The sequence below is a fragment of the Jaculus jaculus genome, chromosome 6, assembly GCF_020740685.1.
Source record: "Jaculus jaculus isolate mJacJac1 chromosome 6, mJacJac1.mat.Y.cur, whole genome shotgun sequence".
NCBI lineage: Eukaryota > Metazoa > Chordata > Mammalia > Rodentia > Dipodidae > Jaculus > Jaculus jaculus.
In genome coordinates this window covers 119,155,338-119,178,272 of record NC_059107.1, presented here as the reverse complement: position 1 = coordinate 119,178,272, position 22,935 = coordinate 119,155,338, and the positions used below count along the sequence as shown (strand labels likewise).

Genomic DNA, 22,935 nt, shown 5'->3' with positions numbered 1-22,935 from the left:
TGTGTGCATTAGGAGTCCTCCAATACATAAGATGAATGAAAAGTATTTCTTACTCTATTTTCCTTCTTTAAATATCTGCTAGAATTTACTAGTGAAACTATGGATGCCTGGAGTTTCAGCTGAAGACAGGTTTTGGTAATGGTTTTAAGATGCTAGTTTCCCTAGTGCATACGGGTCCTTTCAAATTGTTTTATTGTGCCAGTTTCAATAAGTGGTAGTGTTGAAGAAACTTCTGTTTCATCTACACTAGACAATTATTTGACATTTCAGTTTTTTAAGTAGTAACATGTATTTTAAAGAAAGTGAAGTAAAAACCAGTTTTAAATTTTTATCTTTGTAAGTTTATATATATGTATATATATGAATAATCAGCTACTGACTTTTCTTTTACATCTTTTCTTAAATGTGTGTGTTGTGATGTTGGTTTGCTCTTTCTACCTATTGTCTACTTGTGTCTAAAATTACCTCATGACTATACCATGTTACTGAAATAATCATCATTGCTTTGGACTTTAATTATCAAATCTTCTCTGGCAAACATTGTGCTTGGGGAGGTAAGTGAAATGAAGAGTCCTCAGGCATAGAGTCAACACGTATGACTTACCACAGTGACGCCCCAGACTCCAGTTTTACACAATGTCATATTCTATGCAGCGTCTGCTCCTAGATCTTTCACAAAAAAGACACTCAATGAATATTTATTAGATTGCTGGCTGAACAAAGACTTTTTGAAACCCACAATAAGGGAGAACCTGTACAGCTGAGACCAAGTTATTGCTCTGAAAGCTGATGGCACAAATAAGAGAGGCGCTGATGGTGCATGCTTGCTTATCAGTGAAAACAAGCTACAAATAAACAAACCCATTTCACTTTGTGTAAAAAATAATGATGATAGCTGTTAAGAATCCCACTTGAAAAAAGGATGAAAAAGTTTGTATCACCCAGAAATATGTCTATCATATCATGGCATCATACCAATCACAAGGTAGCTTGATTTCAGGATGAAGAAAGTTAAAGTTAACCTATTATTCAGGACATTCAAGTCATTTAATTGTTGCTAGTATGACTGTCACACACATGGTATCAGCTTATGGATGTCACCAGATACTGGTTTTATTTCCTAGAGGATGCAAGCAGAGACACAAATTCATTTTTCTTTTCCTTTCTTTGTTCTTTTTGTAATTGAAGAAGATACACTTTTTTATCAGAAAGAGAGAAAGAGAGAGAATGAGAGAGAAAGAGAGAGGAAGAATTGGTGTGCCAGGGCCTCCAGCCACTGTCATCAAACTCCAGACACATGTGCCCTCTTGTGTTCATGTGCAACCTTGCGTGCTTGCATCACTGTGTATCTGGCTTACATGGGACCTGTAAAGTTGAACCTGGGTCCTTAGGCTCCATATGCAAGCACCTTAACCACTAAGCCATTTCTTCAGTCCAGAAGACACACTTTTATGCACAGTCAACTAAACAAATTACTGACCTTGGAAGCCTAAAGGGGGTTCCTTGAAGTGACAAGCAAGAAGGGGGTCTGAGATTAATTCAAATAGCTGGATTTCTACCACCACTGTGACGTGCTGAGAAAAATGAACTATGGGATGCTTAAAAGAAAAGGGGCACAGTGTTATTAAAACTGGCTCTGGATGGAAACTTTAATGAATTGCAGTCCCACAGCAGGGCAGATCTTGAGACCCCAAATTCCTAAGGGAACTGTCAATAATGAAGATGCAATTATCTGAACTGATTGCTCACAAGATTCAACTTGTCTTTGATAATGTCACGTGTTGTCTCCCAGGGCATAATAACTTGGCAGAGAAATAACCTGGCAGAGTATGCTGAAAATAGCTGCTTTATAATTGCATGGCTACTTTCTGTAAATCTGATAATGAGGTAATATCTGATCTTCAAGAATTAATCACGTATTTGGGGAGTTCTATATTAAATGTCACACAAATGAAATTTCCACTCAATAAATATGACCTAATCATACATCTGAAAGAGTAGCTAAGTTCAAAAACTAGTTTTGGGTAAGAGAATCTAAATTTTCCATTAAATATACATTGGTTTTCTTAATTTATGAGACAGGGAAATTTTAATCTATGGGATAGGGCACAGGCTTGTGATGTCCCTGTAGAGTCCTGAATAGATTGAGGGGTGATTAGAGGTATGTGATTCCTTGAGAGCCCTTGTAAGTGGCCAGGTATGTCAACACTATTGCTAACCAAAGCCCTTGTGTTAGTTTTCTATATTTTCTTTAGAAAATTACTACATAGAATGTAGTGTAGCTCATTGTTCATAATTATGGGGGATCAGAAGTCCAAAGTAGGGCTGTAATACTTTTGGAGGTATGGGGGAAAGAATAATTTTATGCCTTGTCTTGTATTTGTACGCTGCTTATATTCCTTAGTTCCTGGCCCCTTCTTCCCTGCTCAAAGTCAGCTGCAGAACATCTGCTTTTCTCTCAGAACTGTTTCCATACTCACATCTTCTGCCCCTGGCTCTTACCATCCCATCTCCTCTTATGAAACTGCTTGTGTTTACGCTAGGCCTATCTACTTAATGTAGAACATGATAATTTTCCTATCATCAGATCCTTAACTTAATCCTCTCTTAAACCTTAACTACATAGTCAGTGAGTCCTAAAGAAAACTGGAGATTATCATATATTCTTGATATAGATTATATGATAATATATAATAATAATCTCCCATTTCATTTTCTTTGTGTGTATATATGTGCTGTATGTATGTATATATATACACTCTGGGAGAAGAATTTGGCTCATGTGGTTACAGAAATTAAACATTTCTAAGATTTGTAGTCAGGAAACTGCGGGATCCAGGAAAACTGATGATACAATTTCAGTTTAAGTCCAAAAGTCTGAGAACCAGGAAAACCAATAGTGCAAATCCTAGTTTGAAACCTGGCAGGATTTTCCTTTCAAGTCCCAAAAAGGCAATCCCCAACTCTTACTTCTCAGTGTGGGCAGGAGTGATTTCCTCTGAGTCTATCTTTCTGTTCTGTTCCTGTCTTTGTCTTCAGTTAGCTGGATGAAGCCCACTCACATTAGGACATATTAGCTGTTTAAATCAGTCATTAATCTACATGATGATATCATTCATAAAAGACCTTTCAGGACTCAGCATAATTTCTAAACAGATATTTGGATATCCTGTGGGTCAGTTGATACATAAGATTGACCATGACAAGGGTTAAAATAGGCAATAAAGCCTATCGACCTTGAGGTGCCCAGACTTGCCTTGTATTTGGTACTTTTCTCAAGTTAGCATGCTCTATCCAGTGAGCTGGATTCAGCTGTGAATTTCAGAATAATACTAGAGTGGCTTACATGAGTGAAAGAATTTATTTGCCTTGTACTCAAGAAGTCTAAGCATAAGCAGCTCATTGTTTCTTATTTTCTCCTCCTTCCTTACTTTATCACTAGCAGGGCTGATGCACCTCAGGTATCCAGCCAGCTTTCCAGGTGTAATGAGCAGCAATGGCACTATATATCCGCTTATCTCTGGCTCACTGGAACTGAGTGGCTGGGTCTCTGTGGTTTCGGGGAAGACAGGAACATGAGCCTCCATTTCTAAGTCCCTCAGTGAAGGGAAGCAAACATGAAGTGATTGCATTAGCAACTCAAATGTTTTCTGCAACAACCAAGAATTCTAAGCCTTAAACCCTCCATTAACCATCAGTAATTACATAAGACCATCTATCTTGTGGTTTTCAAAATGTGCCCCCTGCTCACCAAGTTTTTCACTGGAGTATTCCACTAGACAATTAAAACTGACCATGGTGTGATACACATCACCAAAATAACAGAGGTCTTTAATAAAGTTATTAAAATAAGCTCATAATAATGTTTTTAACATTCTTATAAGAAAATTGATTTTTTTTATGTTGTGTGTTTATGTGTGCAGGAGTGCACATTCCATGGTGCACACCTAAAGGTCAGAGGGCAAGTTTTGGGTGTTAGTATTCACCATTCACCTTGTTGGAAGCAGGGTAAGCTCTCTCTCTCTCTCTCTCTCTCTCTCTCTCTCTCTCTTGCATGTGTCCACTCACTGCATATAAGATGAGCTGATCCATGAGGCTCCAGGAAATTCTCCTGTCTCTGCCTCCCATCTCACTGGGATTACAGAAGCATACCACAACTTCCAGCTTTTACATGGAGTTTGGGAACCTGAATTCAGGTACTTATGCATGAGTTTAAAGTGCTTTATACACTGACCCATCTTCTCAGCCCCTACAACTGATATTTTTAGTAGTTCATTAACCTGCAACTAAATCAACAAGTTATTTCATCACTCCGTGGGAAATCCTTTTGCAACTCTTCCTATTGTAGTGACTGCTGATTTAGGGCAACCATTTTGTTCAATGTGCCCATGGCCATTTCTCTCTGTTGATAGGTTGTACCAAAAATCCCAATTGCCTTAGTAGACTTCTCCTTGGCCCAAGTTGATTAAGAGTGGAAATGTAAGGGCTGGAGAAATGACTTAGTGGTTAAGGTACTTGTCCCGAAAGCCTAATGATGCATGTTTGACTCTCCAGATCTCACATAAGCCAGATGTACAAAGGTTAGGCAAGCACAAGTTTGCATGTGCCCACTAGCTGGCATAAGTATCTGGAGTTTGATTGAGGCCCTGGCATGCCAATTCTCCTCCCCACTTCTAAAATAAAAAAAAAATTAAAAAGAGTAGACAAGTAATAGGGACTGAGCCAATGTTTGCCAAAGAATTTTAAAACTGGAAACAAGATAGAGTATTTAGTCTCTCTCAAAATGGGTGAATTCTAGCATACAGAATCAGGGATCTATGGTCTTTTATGTTTCATATGTTGACTGGTAAACAGAGGAAATCCTTGAAGAGGAAAAAATGAAAAAATACAAGAGAATGAATGAGAAATGAACAGAAAGAACATAGGCAAAAGCTGGACCATGTGAGAAGATTCTTAGAGCCCAGGCACATTCTTGTGCTTGATTTGGTTATTGACCTATAGTTATTGTGAAATTTTTAGGGTTAATTCAATGAAGTATTCCATTATTGTAGCCTGATGTAATTCTTTAAAATGTAGGATTATTACCTATATATAAGGATATGAGCCGGGCGTGGTGGTGCACGCCTTTAATCCCAGCACTCGGGAGGCAGAGGTAGGAGGATCACAGTGAGCTCAAGGCCACCCTGAAACTACAGAGTTAATTCCAGGTCAGCCTGGGCTAGAGTGAGACCCTACCTCAAAAATAAAAAAAAATAAAAAAGGATATGACTTTAGGGGCTGGAGAGATAGCTTAGCAGTTAAGACACTTGCCTGGAAGTCTAAGGAACTAGGTTTGATTTCCTAGTACCCACATAAGCCAAATGCACAAGGTGGTATAAGCATCTGGAGTTCGTTTTCAGTAGCTGGAGGCTTGGCATACCCATTCTCTCTCTCCCTCTTCCTCCCTCCCTCTTCCTTTCTCTCTCCTCTTCCCTGTCTCATAAATAAAGAAAGAAAGAATTATGGCTTTCAAAGAATTACTTCTATTAAAATAGAAAAAACTACTTTCATTAATACAAAGGTAAGCCAAGCATGATGGCGCACACCTTTAATCCCAGCACTTAGACAGAGGTAGGAGGATCACCATGAGTTTGAGGCCACCCTGAGATTACATAGTAAATTCCAGGTCAGCCTGAGTTAGAGTGAAACGCTACCTTGAAAAACAGAAAAACAAATGGCAAAATTACTAATCTGAAATATAATTAATCAAACTATATTCTTATTTCCTCATAAATTTCTTATGCATCATACAGTATAGAAAAATATCATAAAGTGCTTGAAATTGCATTAATAAAATTCAGTCTATAAACATAAAATTTGAATGAGTGAAATGCATAAAGAGCACATCTGAAATATTTTACAGAGAAAAAATATGTTAGCTTCAGACTTTATTTCCAATCTCTGGGAGAGACTACAGAAGACTTTAGAGTTATATAGAGATATTCTGAAAAGGTTTGGTTTGACATTAGTTAAATTTAAAAAATGAGAAAGTGTCACATTCCCATTTCATATAGAAAAACCATCTCAATATTTGATGTGAAACTATTTTTTTCAGAATTACTTTTAACAGATAATTTTAATATACTGAAGGTTGACAGTCCTGACATCATTTATCTCTCATTTAGAAGATAACTGTAGGGCTGGAGAGATGGTTTAGTGGTTAAGGCACTTGCCTGAGAAGACTACGGACCCAGGTTCAGTTCTTCAGGTCCCACATAGGCCAGAAGCACAAGGCGGGCATGCTTCTGGAGTTTGTTTGCAGTGGCTAAAGGCCCTGGCATATCCAGTCTCTCTCTCTCTCTCTCTCTCTCTCTCTCTCTCTCTCTCTCTCTCTTTCTCTCTCTCTCTCTTTCTCTCTCATAAAAAATATTTTAAAAAATAAAATAAAAGTGTAGTATCCATTTAGTGGACCCTGAGTCCACGGTTGTATGAGGTTATACTAGAGAACTCATTGTACTGCTAATTCATAGTTTGTTTTTTTTTTAAGTTAACTGCAAGCAGAGTTATTTCAAACATTTTGTTAATGAGCCTTTTTCTGCTTCCTCTGGGAATGTAGATGGGGTTTGCCTCTAACCCATCTGGAAGCTAATAAGGAAATGAGACAGACAAAGTTATAAATCCAGATGAACCCTCCTCAGAAGAGATTCTCATTTGTCCCATCTGTTCAGGCTGCACTAGATGTGAAATATAAGGTGTCACTGGTACAATCCCAGGAGGACTGCCACCAAGGGATCTTCCTTTAAATTGCCTTCAATTTATCTCAAGCTGCTTTAATTCCTTTCCACTGAGTTCATCATAATGGCATCTGCCTTCAAATTCCCCTTGGTCTTTAAACACATCACTGACACACTTGACCAGCTCTTTCCTTGAAATGAGCTCTTCTGCCTTGACAGTCTCTTGGCACATGGAGTTCTGCCCATCTTCTCAGATGACCATCCCCTCACTCTATGATATCTACATACTTTCAAAACTTTTATCCTCAACCATCTAAGGGATGTTAAATTTCAACCCCTTCTCTCATGGAGAGCACACAGAGCCCTTTTGTCTTCAATATTACTTGAATTTGACTTTTATTTCTCCGTGAGCAAGTGGACATTTCCAACTGGATTGAAGCTTCAAATTTACTAGGTCAGAAACTTAACACATCTTTGGACCCCAAAATATGTGAGTCTTCCTAAGTTTTCTATGGTATTAATGCCAGTGTTATAAGTTCTCATTTCCTAAGTGTCCTGAGAGAAGCAATTTTTGATTTTTTTTTCTTATCTTTCCCTCCTCTTTTTGAAAATGGACAAGTTCTGGCTGGTCTTTCTTCACAATGTCATATCTGTTTGCTCTTTCTTTTTATTTCAGTCTCACAACCCCTATTTTGGCCCTCATTATCTAATATGTAGACAATGGGTGCCCTTAGGGGTATACTCTTCCATTCTCTGGCCATGTTCACGCTTTTGTGGAAGTGAAGGATACACTTGTGCTTACTTTGCCACAGCACTCCTCCCCAGGATTCAGATGTTTAGAAGCATCCCAAATCTTTTCAACTCCAAGAAATAATTTCAGGAGATAGGTGCTGTGACAAACCCTGCACTTACTTTATAACATTTCACATTCAACGAGAGAACAATAGGACATACCGGTGTTCCTGGTATTCTTTAAAACCTTCTTGGAACTTGTCCATTAGTCATAATAAATATCTGTTGTTTTATAAGGAGTACTTCAAAGGAAGTGCAGATACTAGTCACTTGACAGAAATATATTGTTCCTTCTAGCTTTTTTGTCGATGTATGTGTTCTAGTGCACAACATACAGCTGTGCTGGATAAATGCTGCCTGCTTACAAAATGAGCAGTGAGTAAATTCATGAGCTTCCTTCTCCTTTAATTCTTTGTAGCTTCTGTAGAGGATAAGAATAGCACATCAGTTGATCTTGACCCATTAAATAAAATAGGCATTGGCACATGTTGTAGCAACAGGCAATGGGTAGAAAGTGTCAATTTTCATAAAATTATAAGGTTATTACAGACACATTTGAAATCAAATAGAGACATGATTTCTGGTATTATCTCTATTTACAGACAATTCTATAGGTTCTGTCTGATAAACTTATTTCTGTACCTTCCAACTATAAAGTTTGGGAAAAGGAAGTTAATCCTGGATTATTGAATTATTTTATACTTCTTTTACCTAAGGAAAAAAAGGCAGCCAGGCCTGGGGGAGCACACCTTTAATCCCAGCACTCAAGCAGAAGTAGAAGGATCACTGTGAGTTTGAGGCCACTCTAATACTACATAGTGAATTCCAGGTCAGCCTAAACTACAGTGAGAACTTACATCAAAAAAAAAAGGGGGGGGGAGCAATACAAAAAATATGTTAATTGTGTGTGCTAGTATATGTGATAGGGGCTGAGGGCACAGCTCAGTGGCAGAGCATTTGCTGAGCATATGTGAGGGCTGGAGTTCAATCCCTAGCTCTAGGGGAAAAAAAAATAGTAGCATAGTGATTAAAATAACAGTTCTACTAAAAAGCTTTAGCTTTCTTTCTGTGCAATGGTAAATTGTCAAGGCCCAGCTGAAACCACAGAGGAATTGGGGAGATGATCAAGAGTGCAGCTTCCATGGTGAGCCTGACAATCAGTGCCAGAGTGAGGAAGACAGACCCTGAGGATACTCAACACTTCCCAAAGCAGAAATCCAGAAGCTCCTAAGAGCTCTTCACTGAAGTAAACTTAAAACTCAACCATCACAGCTCAGAGAACGTTGTGGAAGAGGGGGTGGAAAGATTGTAAGAGCCACAGGTTGGGACCTCATACCCAGAGGCATTGCCCCCACCCCCAGAAATGTCTCACTGCTACTCTCAAAATGTATAATCCACAATGCCATGGGGAATACCAGCAACTGCACTGAGAAGGGTCCCCAGAGGAATGAGGAACAAGGGAAATGATGTTACCAATACATGATGTATTCATACTAAATATGTCCACACACACACACAGAGAGGAATTAGCAAGATGAGCAGGAATGCTGCTTTCATGGTAAACTTGATAATCTGAGCTAGGGTGATACAAACAGACATTGAGGATACACAAAAATGTACAAAAGCAGAAATCCAGAGACTGTTCAGAGTTCAATACTAAAGTAGACTTAAAGTACACCCACCAAGGATCATGGAATTTTGCAGAAGAGGCAGAAATATTGTCAGAGCCACAGGGTGGGAGGGAATGTCCAGAGGCATTGCCTCACCCTGACCTACAATGCCTGACTGCTGCTCTCACGACTCATAATCCACAACTCCATGGTGAACACCAGCAATCCCACTAAGGAGGGCCCTCAGTGGAGTGGGCGCAGGGAGAAGGGAGCTGATGGTACCAACACGTGATGTATCCATCCAAACTTTCTACTTAATTTTTAAAAATACTCAAAAAAGTCTATATAAGACATAATTCTTCTGATCAGATGCACCTGACTGTGATTACAATACTCTCACAGAGATTACTGAATAAAATTGTGGGGTAAAATTCATTGTTACTTTCTTATTGCTAGGAACAAAAGCATGACCAAAATAACGTAGGGAGGAAAGCATTTATTTCAACTTATAGTTCCAGGCTGTGAAATCCATCAGGGTGGGGAAAGCATGGCAAGAATAGGAAGCTGGCATCACGTTGTCACAACAGCAAGGAAGATACAGAAAGAAAGGGCAAGCTTGGCAGGGCAGTTCCACCTTAACTCTGCCCTAATTGATACACACACAAAAAAAAGCAAAACTTGCTTCCTAAAGGTTCCACAACCTTCCCAGATAGCATCACTTTGCTGGGGACTAGGCGTTCAAACACATGAGCCTGGCATTAAGGAAAATCTTAATTATAAGGATTAGTTTTTATTCACTGTAAAATACCTGGTTTTATAATTCATAACTTTACATTTTGAATTGTATCTTATCTTCAACATCAAATGAGATTTGTTCAGACAGGGAGAAAATGGCTTAATAAGCAATTGTCAATGACTAGCTATTTAAATTGTTGTTGATTATATAAATGGTATCTCAATTAAGGAGCTTTTCATTAGTAACATCATACTGTAGTGGACTTTAACATTCTGTTGCTGAAAATTTATCCTAAATTAGTCTAAATTAGCCATTATGATTCAGGCTTGAAGTAAAAGTTATCTTATATCCAAAAGATCATGTTACCTCACAAGATATAGTGATAAGCAGTATAAAGTCACAAATTTGGGGAAACAGGATGATAATTTTCCAAGACAGCAGTGGTTGTTGTAGCTGATGTTTATCTATTAAGGTCAAGTACTACAGCATTAAGCATCTGTCCATTTACAGGTCCCAGCTGGGTGACAAATAAAGCTGTTCAGTTAGTTAACTCCCAGGGGTACATAGTTTAATTACCAGAAGCAAAACTATAAATTTCTCTAAATAGGAAGCTCAAATTCATCACCGGTGCTCCTTAGGGTGCCTTGAGAGGATGATCAATGCTATGAACTGCAGGGTATCCTTTCTGATGGCACACATGGTTGCTGAGAACCACAAAGATTTAGCAAAACCTTTATGTTGTAAGTGTGAGGAAGACTTAGACAAGTCTTTCTTCTTATTTATTTATTTCTTTTATTTTTCTTTATTTGAGAGAGAAATAGGCAAAAAGGGGGATAGAGAGAGAGAGAGAGAATAGCCATGCCAGGGCCTCCAGCTGCTGCAAATGAACTCCAGATGTGTGTGCCCCCTTGCACATCTGGCTTACATGGGTCTTGGGGAATCAAACCTGGGTCCTTTGGCTTTGTTGACAAGCACCTTAACCATTAAGCCATTTCTCCAGCCCAGAACAGTCTTTATTTTTTTTAATTTAATTTATTAGTTTTCTTTTCAGAAAATACAGGCAGTTTGGTACCATTGTTTAGGCTCATCCATGACCTACCCCCTCCCAATGGCCCCTCCTTGTTGATGTAAATGGGTCGTGAATTGTGGAGTTAGCCCACTGTCAAATAAATGGAAAATATATAATTGGACATGAGGAAAGAAATTTGGAATAATAAGCAAGTCTGTCAACCTGACTGGGTCCCTTTTATGCTACTACAGGATCCTACAGGGCCATTTATATTAGGGCTTTCTTACTACATTATGATATGGTGGAAGACATCTCATGAAGACAGAGAACATAAGAGGAGGCCAACCTCATCCTTCCTAAGTGCCTACTTGTACTGTAATGAACACATTCCTGGAATAATGTCATGCATCCACTCCTGAGGTCAGAGCCCTTATAACCTAACCACCTCTTAAAGAGCATAGCTCATAAGGCTGGAGAAATTGTTCACTAGTTAAGGAGATTGCCTGCAGTGTCCAAGGACCTGAGTTTGATTCTCCAGTACCCAAGTAAAGCCAGATGCACAAAGTAATGCATGTATCTGGAGTTCATTTGCCAGTGGCTAGAGGCCCTCGCACCCATTTTCTCTCTCCTTGCAAATAAATAAAATATTTTTTAAAAGAACTCAGCTCTTTAATGCTGTTGCATTGGTGATAAAATCTACGACACATGGACCTTGAAGACACCTTCAAACCACAGTTCATTGCCCCCGTGTCAAGGATTTGCTCTTTTCATCAAGAGACAGTGATTCCTATGCAGGCAATGGTTCTATGGTTAGAAGGAAGGAGAAGCAGCCAAAGAGAAACTGCTGGCATGTGTCTTGGAATTCAATAGACTGATATTTTCTGAAAGTATATGATATTTGTACTTTGAAACTTGGTGTCATAGGCCACCAGTGAATTCTCCTCCCAAGTTCTTGCCCTTGTTTTCTTACATGAACCTTCAGCAGGGATATCATTTCAGTCTCCCCAGAAGAAGTTCTTCTGTGTGCCCATTTCTTGCCACAAACCACATCTTATTTTCTCAATATCACTCACTTTTCCCTGGTCCTCATGTTTCTTGCTTGTTTTCATATCAGTCTCTCAACCCTGAACAATGCCTTGATTCCAACTGTCTCTTCCCAATGCCTAGAATGTCTCTGGCGTGAGGTGACCATATTTTGGATAAATTGATCAACCAGTCTTTTGTATGTTGTCTATACTTGGAAAACAACTTAAACTCATATTATATTTCTGCCATGTCGAGTTTAGGGGGATGACAAAGAGGTGATTGAACTGGTCAATAATCCCAAATGTCCTAAAAGCAAAGCTTTCAAAATGAACGTTATATACACTATGACATCTGTAGTTTAGTTCTATAATTAAAATCAAAGCTCAGTTGAAGGAGGTTAAATAATATATAAATCCTAATATATGGTACAGGCCCATATTTCTGACAATCATTTTAATGTGATATAGCGAAATGTTGTCATGTAAGCAATACCAAGATTGTTGACTGAGCACATACTAGATATTATGTGTGGTGCAATTGTTGGAGAATTAGCTGTGTTCAGGTAAGCACACTTTTGGTCCTTAGTAAACCTATAATTTTGTGAGGGATCCAAAGAAACAAACTATTCAAAACACATGTGGTAAGTGGTAATAATAGATCAAGCGCAGCAGGACTATGTAGGAGTGGCCCCAGCCCCAGGCTGGGGTGGAAGGTGGTCAATAGTAGTACAGCCCACTCACACCTAAAATTCTAACACTCACTGGGGCAGGGGGATCATGAGCTCAAACCTAGCCTGAGCTACGTAGTGAGACCATGTCACAAAAGTATGGGGGCAAATGCTGACGAAAGAAAAGTAAAGGCAGCACCTTGCAGCAAGGGACTCAGTGGACCTGAAAAAAAGTTGAATGACAAAGTTGGGTCACAGTGGCCCTCACTGAGCGTCTCGCTCAGGACTGAGATTATCATGAGGAGTTTGAGCATGCGTCTGAAATTTGTTTGCAGTGGCCAGAGGTGCTGATATGCTCATTCTCTCTCTCTCTCTCCTCTCTCTCAAATAAATAAAAAAAATATTTCTATAAATGGGATTATTCCAGGGCCAAGCATCACTGACTTCAAACCGATTTATGCTAAAGGAGTTTCCTATGTACACAAGCACAGACTTTCCTTCAGTACAGACCTATGATTGTTCTAGCCAGGCTTTGAAGACTTAAGTACTTATATATGATTATGCAGAGGTTTATCTACATACAGCACAGGTGATGAGTCTTCCAGTGAAGCACTGGCTGGAGGTCACTGCTGATCCAGGGAAACTCTCCACTCCTCAGCTTGAGTAGTATTATTGGATTCACAGATCATACATTTTTTGCCTGAAATACGGATCTGGACTGTGGGTCAGCCATGACAGTCACTGCAGAGCATATCCACAGTCATGTTCATCTACTCTGACGGCATGGGAGTCAGCTCTACCTCGTCATCCTGCTGCCTCCAGTACCTGGTTTGTCTGTGGCAGGGGACACACACAGTGAGCCTCTGTAGCTTTTTTTCAACTTTCTTCATGACACATTCTGTGTAAGAGATGTCCACCTGGCAAGACATGAGCCACAACACGGGATGTATGAATGTGTTCCAAACATACTGGACAGTTCTGCCAAGAAACATCTTCAACACATTTGTGTTTTCCTCAAAGAGTCATAGCTAGGCATAAGTTACATTTCAACAAGTCAGGAAAAAAATCTTCCTTTGGATGAATCCTACAAATTCCATCATTTTTACAATGATACTTCTTCTTATCTTTGTCAAACAGATGGCATAAACTGCAATAATATTCTCCAAATAATGTGCTACAGTCTTCACAAGGCTGTTAGATTTCTTCACAGTTTATGCACTGCACTTCCTTTACTTTGAAGATATGGTTATGGCTCCATATCAGATCTAGCTGGTGATCTGGATTGCTATTATGACACTGGCAAGAAAATGGCTTGTCACAAGGTGCCTTCAGGAGACATCCTCTGTCACAGTGCTCATAGCCCCGCAGCCCTCGTCGACTGAGGGCACCATGTTCCCATGCCATCACCATGGCCATGTCCTTTACCCGCCCCCCACCTCACTCTTCACAGATCCTTTCCTCAGCTAGAAACCCACTTAATATTTTTATTTGTGTGGGGGGAGGGGGTATGGGTACACCAGGGTCTCTTGCCACAAACTTCAAATGCATGTGCCACTTTATGTGACTGGCTTTATGTAGGTACTCAGGAATTGAACGTGGGCTGGTAGGCTTTGCAAACAAGTACTTTTAACCATGAACAATCTCCCTAGCCCCAAGAGAACTTCTTAAAGGCATTTTCTTCATAGTATGGATATGGTGGGAGTGAGGAGATAAATCATGACCTACTCTGAAACTCACTTCAATCAGCTGTTTTCTTTAATTTTTTTGTGAAATTCACTTTATATTATCTTGTAACTATTTCATGACACCATATGACTCACAATAGCTCCATCTCTTTTTTTTAATTTACTTTTTTTTTTAATTTATTTATTTGAGAGCGACAGACACAGAGAGAAAGACAGATAGAGGGAGAGAGAGAGAATGGGCGCGCCAGGGCTTCCAGCCTCTGCAAATGAACTCCAGACGCGTGCGCCCCCTTGTGCATCTGGCTAACGTAGGAACTGGGGAACCGAGCCTCGAACCGGGATCCTTAGGCTTCACAGACAAGCGCTTAACCGCTAAGCCATCTCTCCAGCCCCATCTCTTTTGTATGTATGTGTGTTGTCATGTTTATGGGTGCACATGGGTGCAAGTGAAATGGAAGCCAGAGACTTCTTCAGTCTCTCTCCACCTTAGATTTTTTGACACGGGGTCTGTCACTGAACTTGTAGCTCACAGATGAGACCAGACTAGTCAGCAAGAAAACCCCAGGGATTCTCTGTCTCTGTCTCCCCTAGGATTACAGGTATCTGCCACCACACCTAGTTTTTACATGAGTGCTAGGAATCCCAACTCAGCTCCTCATGCTTATATGGCAAGCACTTTCCCAACGAACCATCTCTCAAGCATTTAGCTCAGTCTCTTAAAGTAAGCACTGATTTTATTACTTTTGATAATCCCATGTGTGTTATCTTTTCATTACAAAATTGCTCTAGCTGGGTGTGGTGCCGTAGGACTGCGATGAAATCTCAGAACTTGGAAGGCTGAGGCAGTAGAGATAGCTTCAAGTTTGAAGCCAGCATGTCTTCATAATGAGTTCCAGGCCCAGCCAAGTCTACATAGGAAAATCCTACTTCCACCACACACATAAAAGAAAAAAATTGTTGTTCTATGACACAGGTACTTGACACATTACAACATTATCAGGACAACTTTACACTGAGAGAGCCTAATAGTTATGCCATTATTGTTTCTTCTTTTGTTAACAGTATAATGGGCATTTGAACTGTATATCTGCTAAGCAGAAGGCCAACCTAAAAAAGACTTCTTATTGTCTTCCTGAAGGCTGCAGTGAAAAATCCCAAGTCCCACCACCATCTGTTGCCATTAACCTTTGAAGACTTTAGACTGTCTGGCTAAAGTGTGTGTGTGTGTGTGTGTTTTGAAAAACATACTCAGAGAATTTTCCCTTGAATCTGCTTTTACTAATTCAGAATAGGCTAATTCATATCCCTCATCCCTATTCTTTCAAATTCCAGTGAGAGCATCAGGGATGTAATTGTTTGGGAGGGCGCCTACACACCACAGAAATGTAGTTTCCTTGCATGCTAACTCTCCTTTGTCTTGGTGGATTTGAGAGGCTCCAAGAAACCTTTCCTCTAGTGCTATCATAGGAGGGTTGGGAATTCGCACTCATTCATCTCTGCGGTGGCAGCACAAAGGCAAGTGTGAGGATGCAGATGTAGCTCAGGAGAAGCAGGTGTTAAGCCCCCAGAGCTTCACTTAGTTCATGGGTGAGGGTGCATGGCTGAGGAAATGAGAAGTGGCATGTCTCCTACCAAGGGAAAGATGAGAAAGGAAATGAGTGCTGCCCATGATCTTGTTGAAGGCACTAGACAGGCAATAAAAGTGGTTGGAAACAACTGTACCATAGTGGAATCTGGACAGGAATCCATGTTGTATTTTGCAGTTTGCAACTGATTAAATAAGACTTATCACCTTAAAATGTTTATACTGTTTCTCACACAAGTGAATTCTTTTAAAATCATCAAATTTTCTTTCTTACTGGCTGGCTCTAAATTGAATCTTCTGAAACCACAGAAAGATAGGCTACTTGGGACTCAATAAACCCTTTAATTTCAGCAGCTGCCCCCAAATTGAAACCCCAATCACTTTTATCAATTTAAAGACATACTAGGGCTGGAGGGATGGCTTAGTAGTTAAGGTGCTTGCCTGAAAAGTCAAAGAACCCAGGTTTGATTCCCCAGGACTCACATAAGCCAGATGTACATGGTGGCACATGGTTCTCGAGTTTATCTGCAGAGGCTGAAAGCCCTGTCATGCCCATTCTCTCTCTCTCACACACACACACATAAAATAAATAAATAAATAAATAGTCTTGCTAGAGCCACTGGAAGATAATGAACATCAATAGCATGAATAAACAGGTCAGCCTGCATGACTATCAAGTCCACCAGCTGGACAAGAAATAAACATTCATGTAATAGTGTCAGGCAACCTCTGTGGGTAACCAACTGTTCTCTGACTGGACATGAGGACTTCTCAGTAAGAGAAATGTCATACTTGGTGCTGGAAACCAAGTCAAAATCCCATATTGAAGAAACCCAGATTTCAGAAAATATCCTCCACTGCTCTCTGGAGAACAGTGGGTTTGCATGACTAAAATCCTCTCAAATAACTGCATACTTCCTTTAACCCAAGATGCTCTCACTCTTTGTTGGAGACTGTTTTATCTTACAGATGGCAGAGAAAAGGGTGGAGAGACAAAAATCTATCAATAAGACAAGAAGATAGCCAAGTGCCTTCTATGAGACTGGCCCCCTCTACCACATCTGCCAGGGCCCAGGAGAAATTGTAGAGGAAGCAGTGACATGAATACTGCCCTTACAGCCAGTGTGACAACCAGCTTCAGGGTGATGGTGGCAGACATAGTGATCAATCAAAACCTATCAAAGCAGAAATCAGAGACTACAGAGAACTCAGCACTTAATCAGACTGCCAACAGTCATGCCATCACTCAGAGAACATTGTGGAAGAGGGGACAGAAAGATTGTAAGAGCTACAGAGTGGGTAGGAATTCTGAGGCCTGGTCCCACAACCCTATAGGGACTGACTGAGGAACCCATCACACCACAGTGAATACCATCACCTCACTGAGAAGGACCCTCAGGGTAATGGGAACCTGGGCAAGGGAATAAAAGATGTATAAATGATACTGATATAGATGATACAAAATCAAGACAAAATAAAAGTAATAATAAAGAAGTGCTAGTTATGTTGAGTAGGGCTGAGGAACATGGTTAACATCTTAAGTTCTTAGCTCAAGAAAGACATCATACCACAGAAAACTCAAGAAGGAAAGAAAGAAAGAAAGAAAAAGAAAGAAAGAAAGAAGGAAAGAAAGAAAGGAAGGAAGGAAGGAAGGAAGGAAGGAAGGAAGGAAGGAAGGAAGTAAGGAAAAGAAAGAAAGAAAGAAAGAAAGAAAGAAAGAAAGAAAGAAAGAAAGAAAGAAAGAAAGAAAGAGAAGTGGGAGGGAAGGAAAGAGAGAGGGAGGGAGGGAAGGAAAAAAGAAAACCCAACATCACCCAGATTTGTATATGGATTTCTTTTTCCTTTTTCTTTCTTTTTTGCATGTGTGTGAGAATGGGTGCACATGTTTGTGCAGGCATGTGTGAGTGTGATGTGGATTTCTTGAGGGTATATCCATACAACAATAAATTTAAGATTACTTGTATTTGTCTCATAAAAATACAGATAATGTCAAAATGAAGTAAGATTTCAGAGTGAAAAGGACTGGGGTGTTTTTTTTGGGGGGGGTGGGGTCATGTCAAGATTGGTGATCTCACCTCAGACTTCTCAGAATCAAGTCAAAGCAAACTTCAAGTGAACTGTCAATGGCAACACTTTCTGGACATTTGAATGCTGTATTTGTACACCCAGCATTTCAGAGGTTGTTGGGCTGCTAAGCAGACCTTTTGTGCTGCAGGAATAATTATTGTAGTAACAATCTTCCTATCAATTCCTTTACTCAGTATATTTTGAAAAGAGATCTGTTCAGCAAATTTCATTTAAAGTGTTTATACTATGTCAGACACTGTTCTAGGTGTGAGACAGGAGTTTGGTTTATCAGTGAATGTGGACAGAGAAGTGTAGGGATAACAGATTTACTGGATAGCCCAAGCTCTTGTGGTGAGGAAAGAGTTTGGCTTTCTTTATTTATTGAGCAGGAATATAGCATGATTACAGTTTAACTTGCAGAAGGGGATGGATGATGTGAGAATAAAGTTAATAAAAATTAAAGATTTTAAGGATATGGAACCCATGATGAAGAGATGGCTTAGTAGTTAAGGTGCTTGCTTTTGAAGCCTAAGGACCCAGATTACATTCCCCAGTACCCACATAAGTCAAATGCATAAGATGGCACATGAATTTGGAGTTTGTTTACAGTGGCTGTAGGCCCTGTGCCCATTCTCTCTCACTCTTCCTCTCTCCTCTCTTTCTCTCTTTCTCATAAACAAATAAAATATTTAAAAAAGGAATATGGAATCCTACTTCTCCACTAGATAAATAATATATATGTTTTAAAAAAAAAGTTTGGGTGGAAGTACACTATGAAGGTAGATAATGCTACGCCCAAAAGCCATAGATTTTTAGAAAATTTGAGTGCCATGGATGAGATCTTCCAGCGAGTTGTTGGTCAAGGATACTGCTGATACCCCCAAAACATTACAGGATAATGTCAATGATCTTGGTTGCCCACCTTTTGCTGATAACATCGTGTGTTTGGGCTGCAGGACACTGAGCAATCAAGCTGGAGTGAAGCTGGAAACCTCCTTTCTGTTGACTAGTTGTTAGGATGCTGGAAAGAGTTATGCAGCTTGTTGGAGGAGAAAAGTTAATGATCTTAGCCAGTCTTAACCAGCAGTGGACCCTGCAAACTTTATGGCTGGCCAAACAATGGTGACATGTCTGTTATAGGGGAAACCAAGTGCTCTCTGACTGGAGTGGAGGCCTGCTCCATGGAAGGGAATCCATACCTGGGAGAGGATAAGTACTTTGCAATACATTCTTCCAGACACAAAGTGGCCATGACATTCATGATCTCACAGTGGCTGACACAAGGCCTGCATAAAAGGAGGAGGAAAATGATGACATCAAAATAGAAGGGAGACTATTTGAAAAGAAAAAGAGACTCAGTAGAGGGGATATAAAGAAGGGGGGAAGGGAGGGTGGTAGGGAATTGTGATCATGGCATATATTGTCCATGTGCATGGAAGTTGCCAATAGGAACTTTAAAAAAAAAAAAAGAATTTCATCTGGGCATGGTGGTATATGCCTTTAATCCCAGCACTCAGGAGGCAGAGGTAGGAGGATTGCCGTGAGTTCGAGGCCACCTTGAGATTCCATAGTGAATTCCAAGCCAGTCTGGGCTAGAGCAAGATCCTACCTCAAAAAATAAAAGAGAGAAAGAGAGAATTTCACTTCAGTAGATCATAGCTATCTGTGAGACTACATGTGGATGTTTCTGAATGTGGTTGTAGCCCTGGCTCAAACATCACTTATTCATGTGCTAACAGAAGTTAGTTAAGGTGGCTTTTACTTCTTCTCGCTGACTGAAGCTTCCTGGTTACCTGGATATAGGCTATGAGTTGTGACTGCCAGGATTGATGGAGATCCTAGTGGAGCAGCTGGCACTGTACCCCCTTGTTCTTAGCAAGTGCGCTTCTAACTCTAATGATTAATTCTATTACTCACAGTTGTGTATCTAGTGCAAGATTAGAGTACTATGATAGTCCCAAAATTGGGATGATTATTTCTGCCTGGGATGGTTGCAGATGGGCTGGAGAACTTGTTCAGTAAAGTTCTCGGGCCTTACAGCAATGGTAGGAGAGGACTAGAGGAATGGAAGGATGGCTTATCAGTTAAGGTGTGTGCTTGTGAAGCCTAAGAACGCAGGTTCAATTCCCTAGGATCCACAAAAACCATATGCACAAGGTGGCGCATGCATCTGGAGCTTGCTTGCAGTGGCTAGAAGCCCTGGTGTGCCCATGCTTTCTCCCTCTTTCTATCTGTCTCTCTCTCTCTCTCTCTCTCTCTCTCTCTCTAATAAATAAATAAATAAAATATATTTTAAAATGGTAGGAGAGGAGGGATTTGTTGATTCTACAAAGTTATCCAGAGGAGTCACTATGCATATTCATTAAATATATCCTCAAATTCTCCTGAAGACATTTAAACTCTCCATCATCTTCTCCACAGTGACAATGGTGTATTTTAACATCTTGCACATGGATGTTAATCTACTGTTACAGCTACCTTCACATTTCTGGCACAAAGAACCTGACCAAAAGCAGCTTGTAGAAGCAAAGGGTTTATTTTGGTTATTTAGGGGAAGTTCCATGACGGCAGGGAAAACCATGGCTTAAGCAGAGGCTGGACATCACCTCCTGGCCAACATCGGGAGGAGAACAGCAGCAAGGGACTGTGCCAAACACTGGCAAGGGAAAGCTGGCTGTAACACTTGTAAGCCCACCCCCGACAACACGCCTCCTGCAAGGTTCCGGTTCCCAAATTGCCATAAACTGGGGATCAAGCATTCAGAACACACACGCTTATGCTGTGTTCCTGATTCAAACCACCACAGCTAGTCTGTGAGCAGAGAAAATATTCAAAATAATGCCATGGGGTGGGTATTGTGAACCACGAGAGAGCCAGATATAGAAATTCCTTCAGGGAAAGTGAGTTTTCTGTGACTCAACTGTTCACATTTTAAAACACCTGAGGCTTAGCCCCGAGCCTAACTTGGTATTGAAGGAGCAGGTGGAAAGGTTTACTTCCCTGCTTAGTGCTACTGTGACTCAACCTCACCACCAAAAGGGAGACAATACTACAGAAAGCAAAAATCAAAGGCCATGTAAGGAAAAATAGCTGATCTTTGCCCTTTCTTATGCTTTATCACTTTTCAATCCATCAAATTGTTTGTTACATTACTTACCTACTTATTTATTTTAGTAATTTTCTGAAAAGGCCTTTCTATGTAGCTTAGGCTGCTCTGGAACTCTTATTCTCCTGCCTCAGCATCCTGAGGACTGGGATTATTAAAGATTTTTCATTTTTTATTTTTGAGAGAGAGTGAAAGAGAGAAAAAAGCCAAAGAGAGAGATCGTATGGGCATGCCAGGGCCTTTCAGGTACCGTGAACAAACTCCAGACATATGCACCCCCTTGTGCACATGTGTTACGTTAGTATGTGTCTGGCTATGTAGGACTTGGAGATTTGAACATGAGTTCTTAGGCTTTGCAGGCAAACGTCTTAACTGGTAAGCCATCTCTCCAGCACTATTACCTCTTTTGATGGCATAGCTACACACAGGCCCACCAGAGCATAATCAAAAGCTGGCATATGTCTGTTCTGTGGGAAGATAGGAAGGCAACAGGCAAAGAACAGGCAGGGAGCACTTTCTAACCAGAGACTGCTGCAAACCAAGGCAAAAAGGTACCTATGCATCATGTCCCATAATTCCCAATGGGAGAGGTGCTTTTAATGGGATTATTTCTATGTAGTCTTGATAGAAAGTTACATACCATTATTATAGTACATATAATTATTACATATGACTCATTATCCAGGTCAATTTTTCATTGATAATACTCACCATTTTACCATAGGAAGTCTTTGCTTTCTGCTTAAATAAGGATAATTATGGAGAAGGCAGCAGCCAAGGCAGACAGATCTGACAAAAGAGAATGAGGATGAAGTAATAACAAAGTCTAATGTATTTCAGCATGTTCTACCATTTTAAAAAGTATTTTTAAAATGAGGCCAACATTCTTTGTTTATTTTTCTTGGCTGCTTTTAGCATTTTAAGTATAGAACTAAGACTATCCTATGAAACCAAAGCAAAGACATAACTGCCCAGTATGACCCATATTGGATATCATGATATGGTGCTCATTTTGGGTTATTTCTATTTAATGTAGATAGATATAAAAAATTTTGTGTGTGTGTGTGTGTGTGTGTGTGTGTGTGTGTGTGTGTTTTACATGTTTAAGTGTGCATGTGGATGCCAGGGATTGATTTCAGGTGTCTTTCTCTATAGCTCTCCACTATATTGATGGAGGCATGTCTCTCACTCAAACCCAGAGCTTGCCTCCAACTGTTCTTGCTAGTCAGCTTGCCTAGAGCAATCCTATCTCTACATCCTGAGTTCTAGAATCATAGAAGGGGGGAGGCCACCATGCACGCACATCATTTATTTATTTATTTTTTGAGTTGGTGAGGTTTTTTTTAAATTTTTTGTTCATTTTTATTTATTTATTTGAGAGTGACAGAGAGAAAGAGAGAGAGAGAGGCACATAGAAAGAGAGAGGGAATGGGCATGCCAGGGCTTCCAGCCACTGCAAATGAACTCCAGATGCATGCTTCCCCTTGTGCATCTGGCTAACGTGGGTCCTGGAGAATAGAGCCTTGAACCGGGATCCTTAGGCTTCACAGGCAAGCGCTTAACCACTAAGCCATCTCTCCAGCTCCCACACATCATTTATATCAATGCTGGGAACCTAAACTCTGGTCCACATGCATGAACAGCAAAAGCATTATCCACTGAGCCATCTCCGCATCCCTGAACAACAAAATTCTGATCAAAAAAGCACATCAGTGCACTCTGTTAGGAATTTATTTGCCTGAGAACACAGCACCTCTCACACTTGACCTTTACAGGTGTTTTGGAGAGAATGAGAAAGAGCAAAGATTAAAATGCCTCCTCCTCCACAAAAAAATATTATTTCTATTGTGAGGTAGTCAGAGACCTCACCAAGAACTCTTAAATCCCAAATTCAAAGTGGCCTCCTGAGAGTGGAATTTATTACCTGTTGGAAAGGACA

General features: G+C 40.2%; 1 pseudogene; it reads right to left on the bottom strand.

Annotated features, from left to right (window-relative positions):
- Nucleotides 1-13,176: 13,176 nt before the first annotated feature.
- LOC101600094 lies at nucleotides 13,177-13,969 on the bottom strand (annotated as a pseudogene).
- Nucleotides 13,970-22,935: the final 8,966 nt, after the last annotated feature.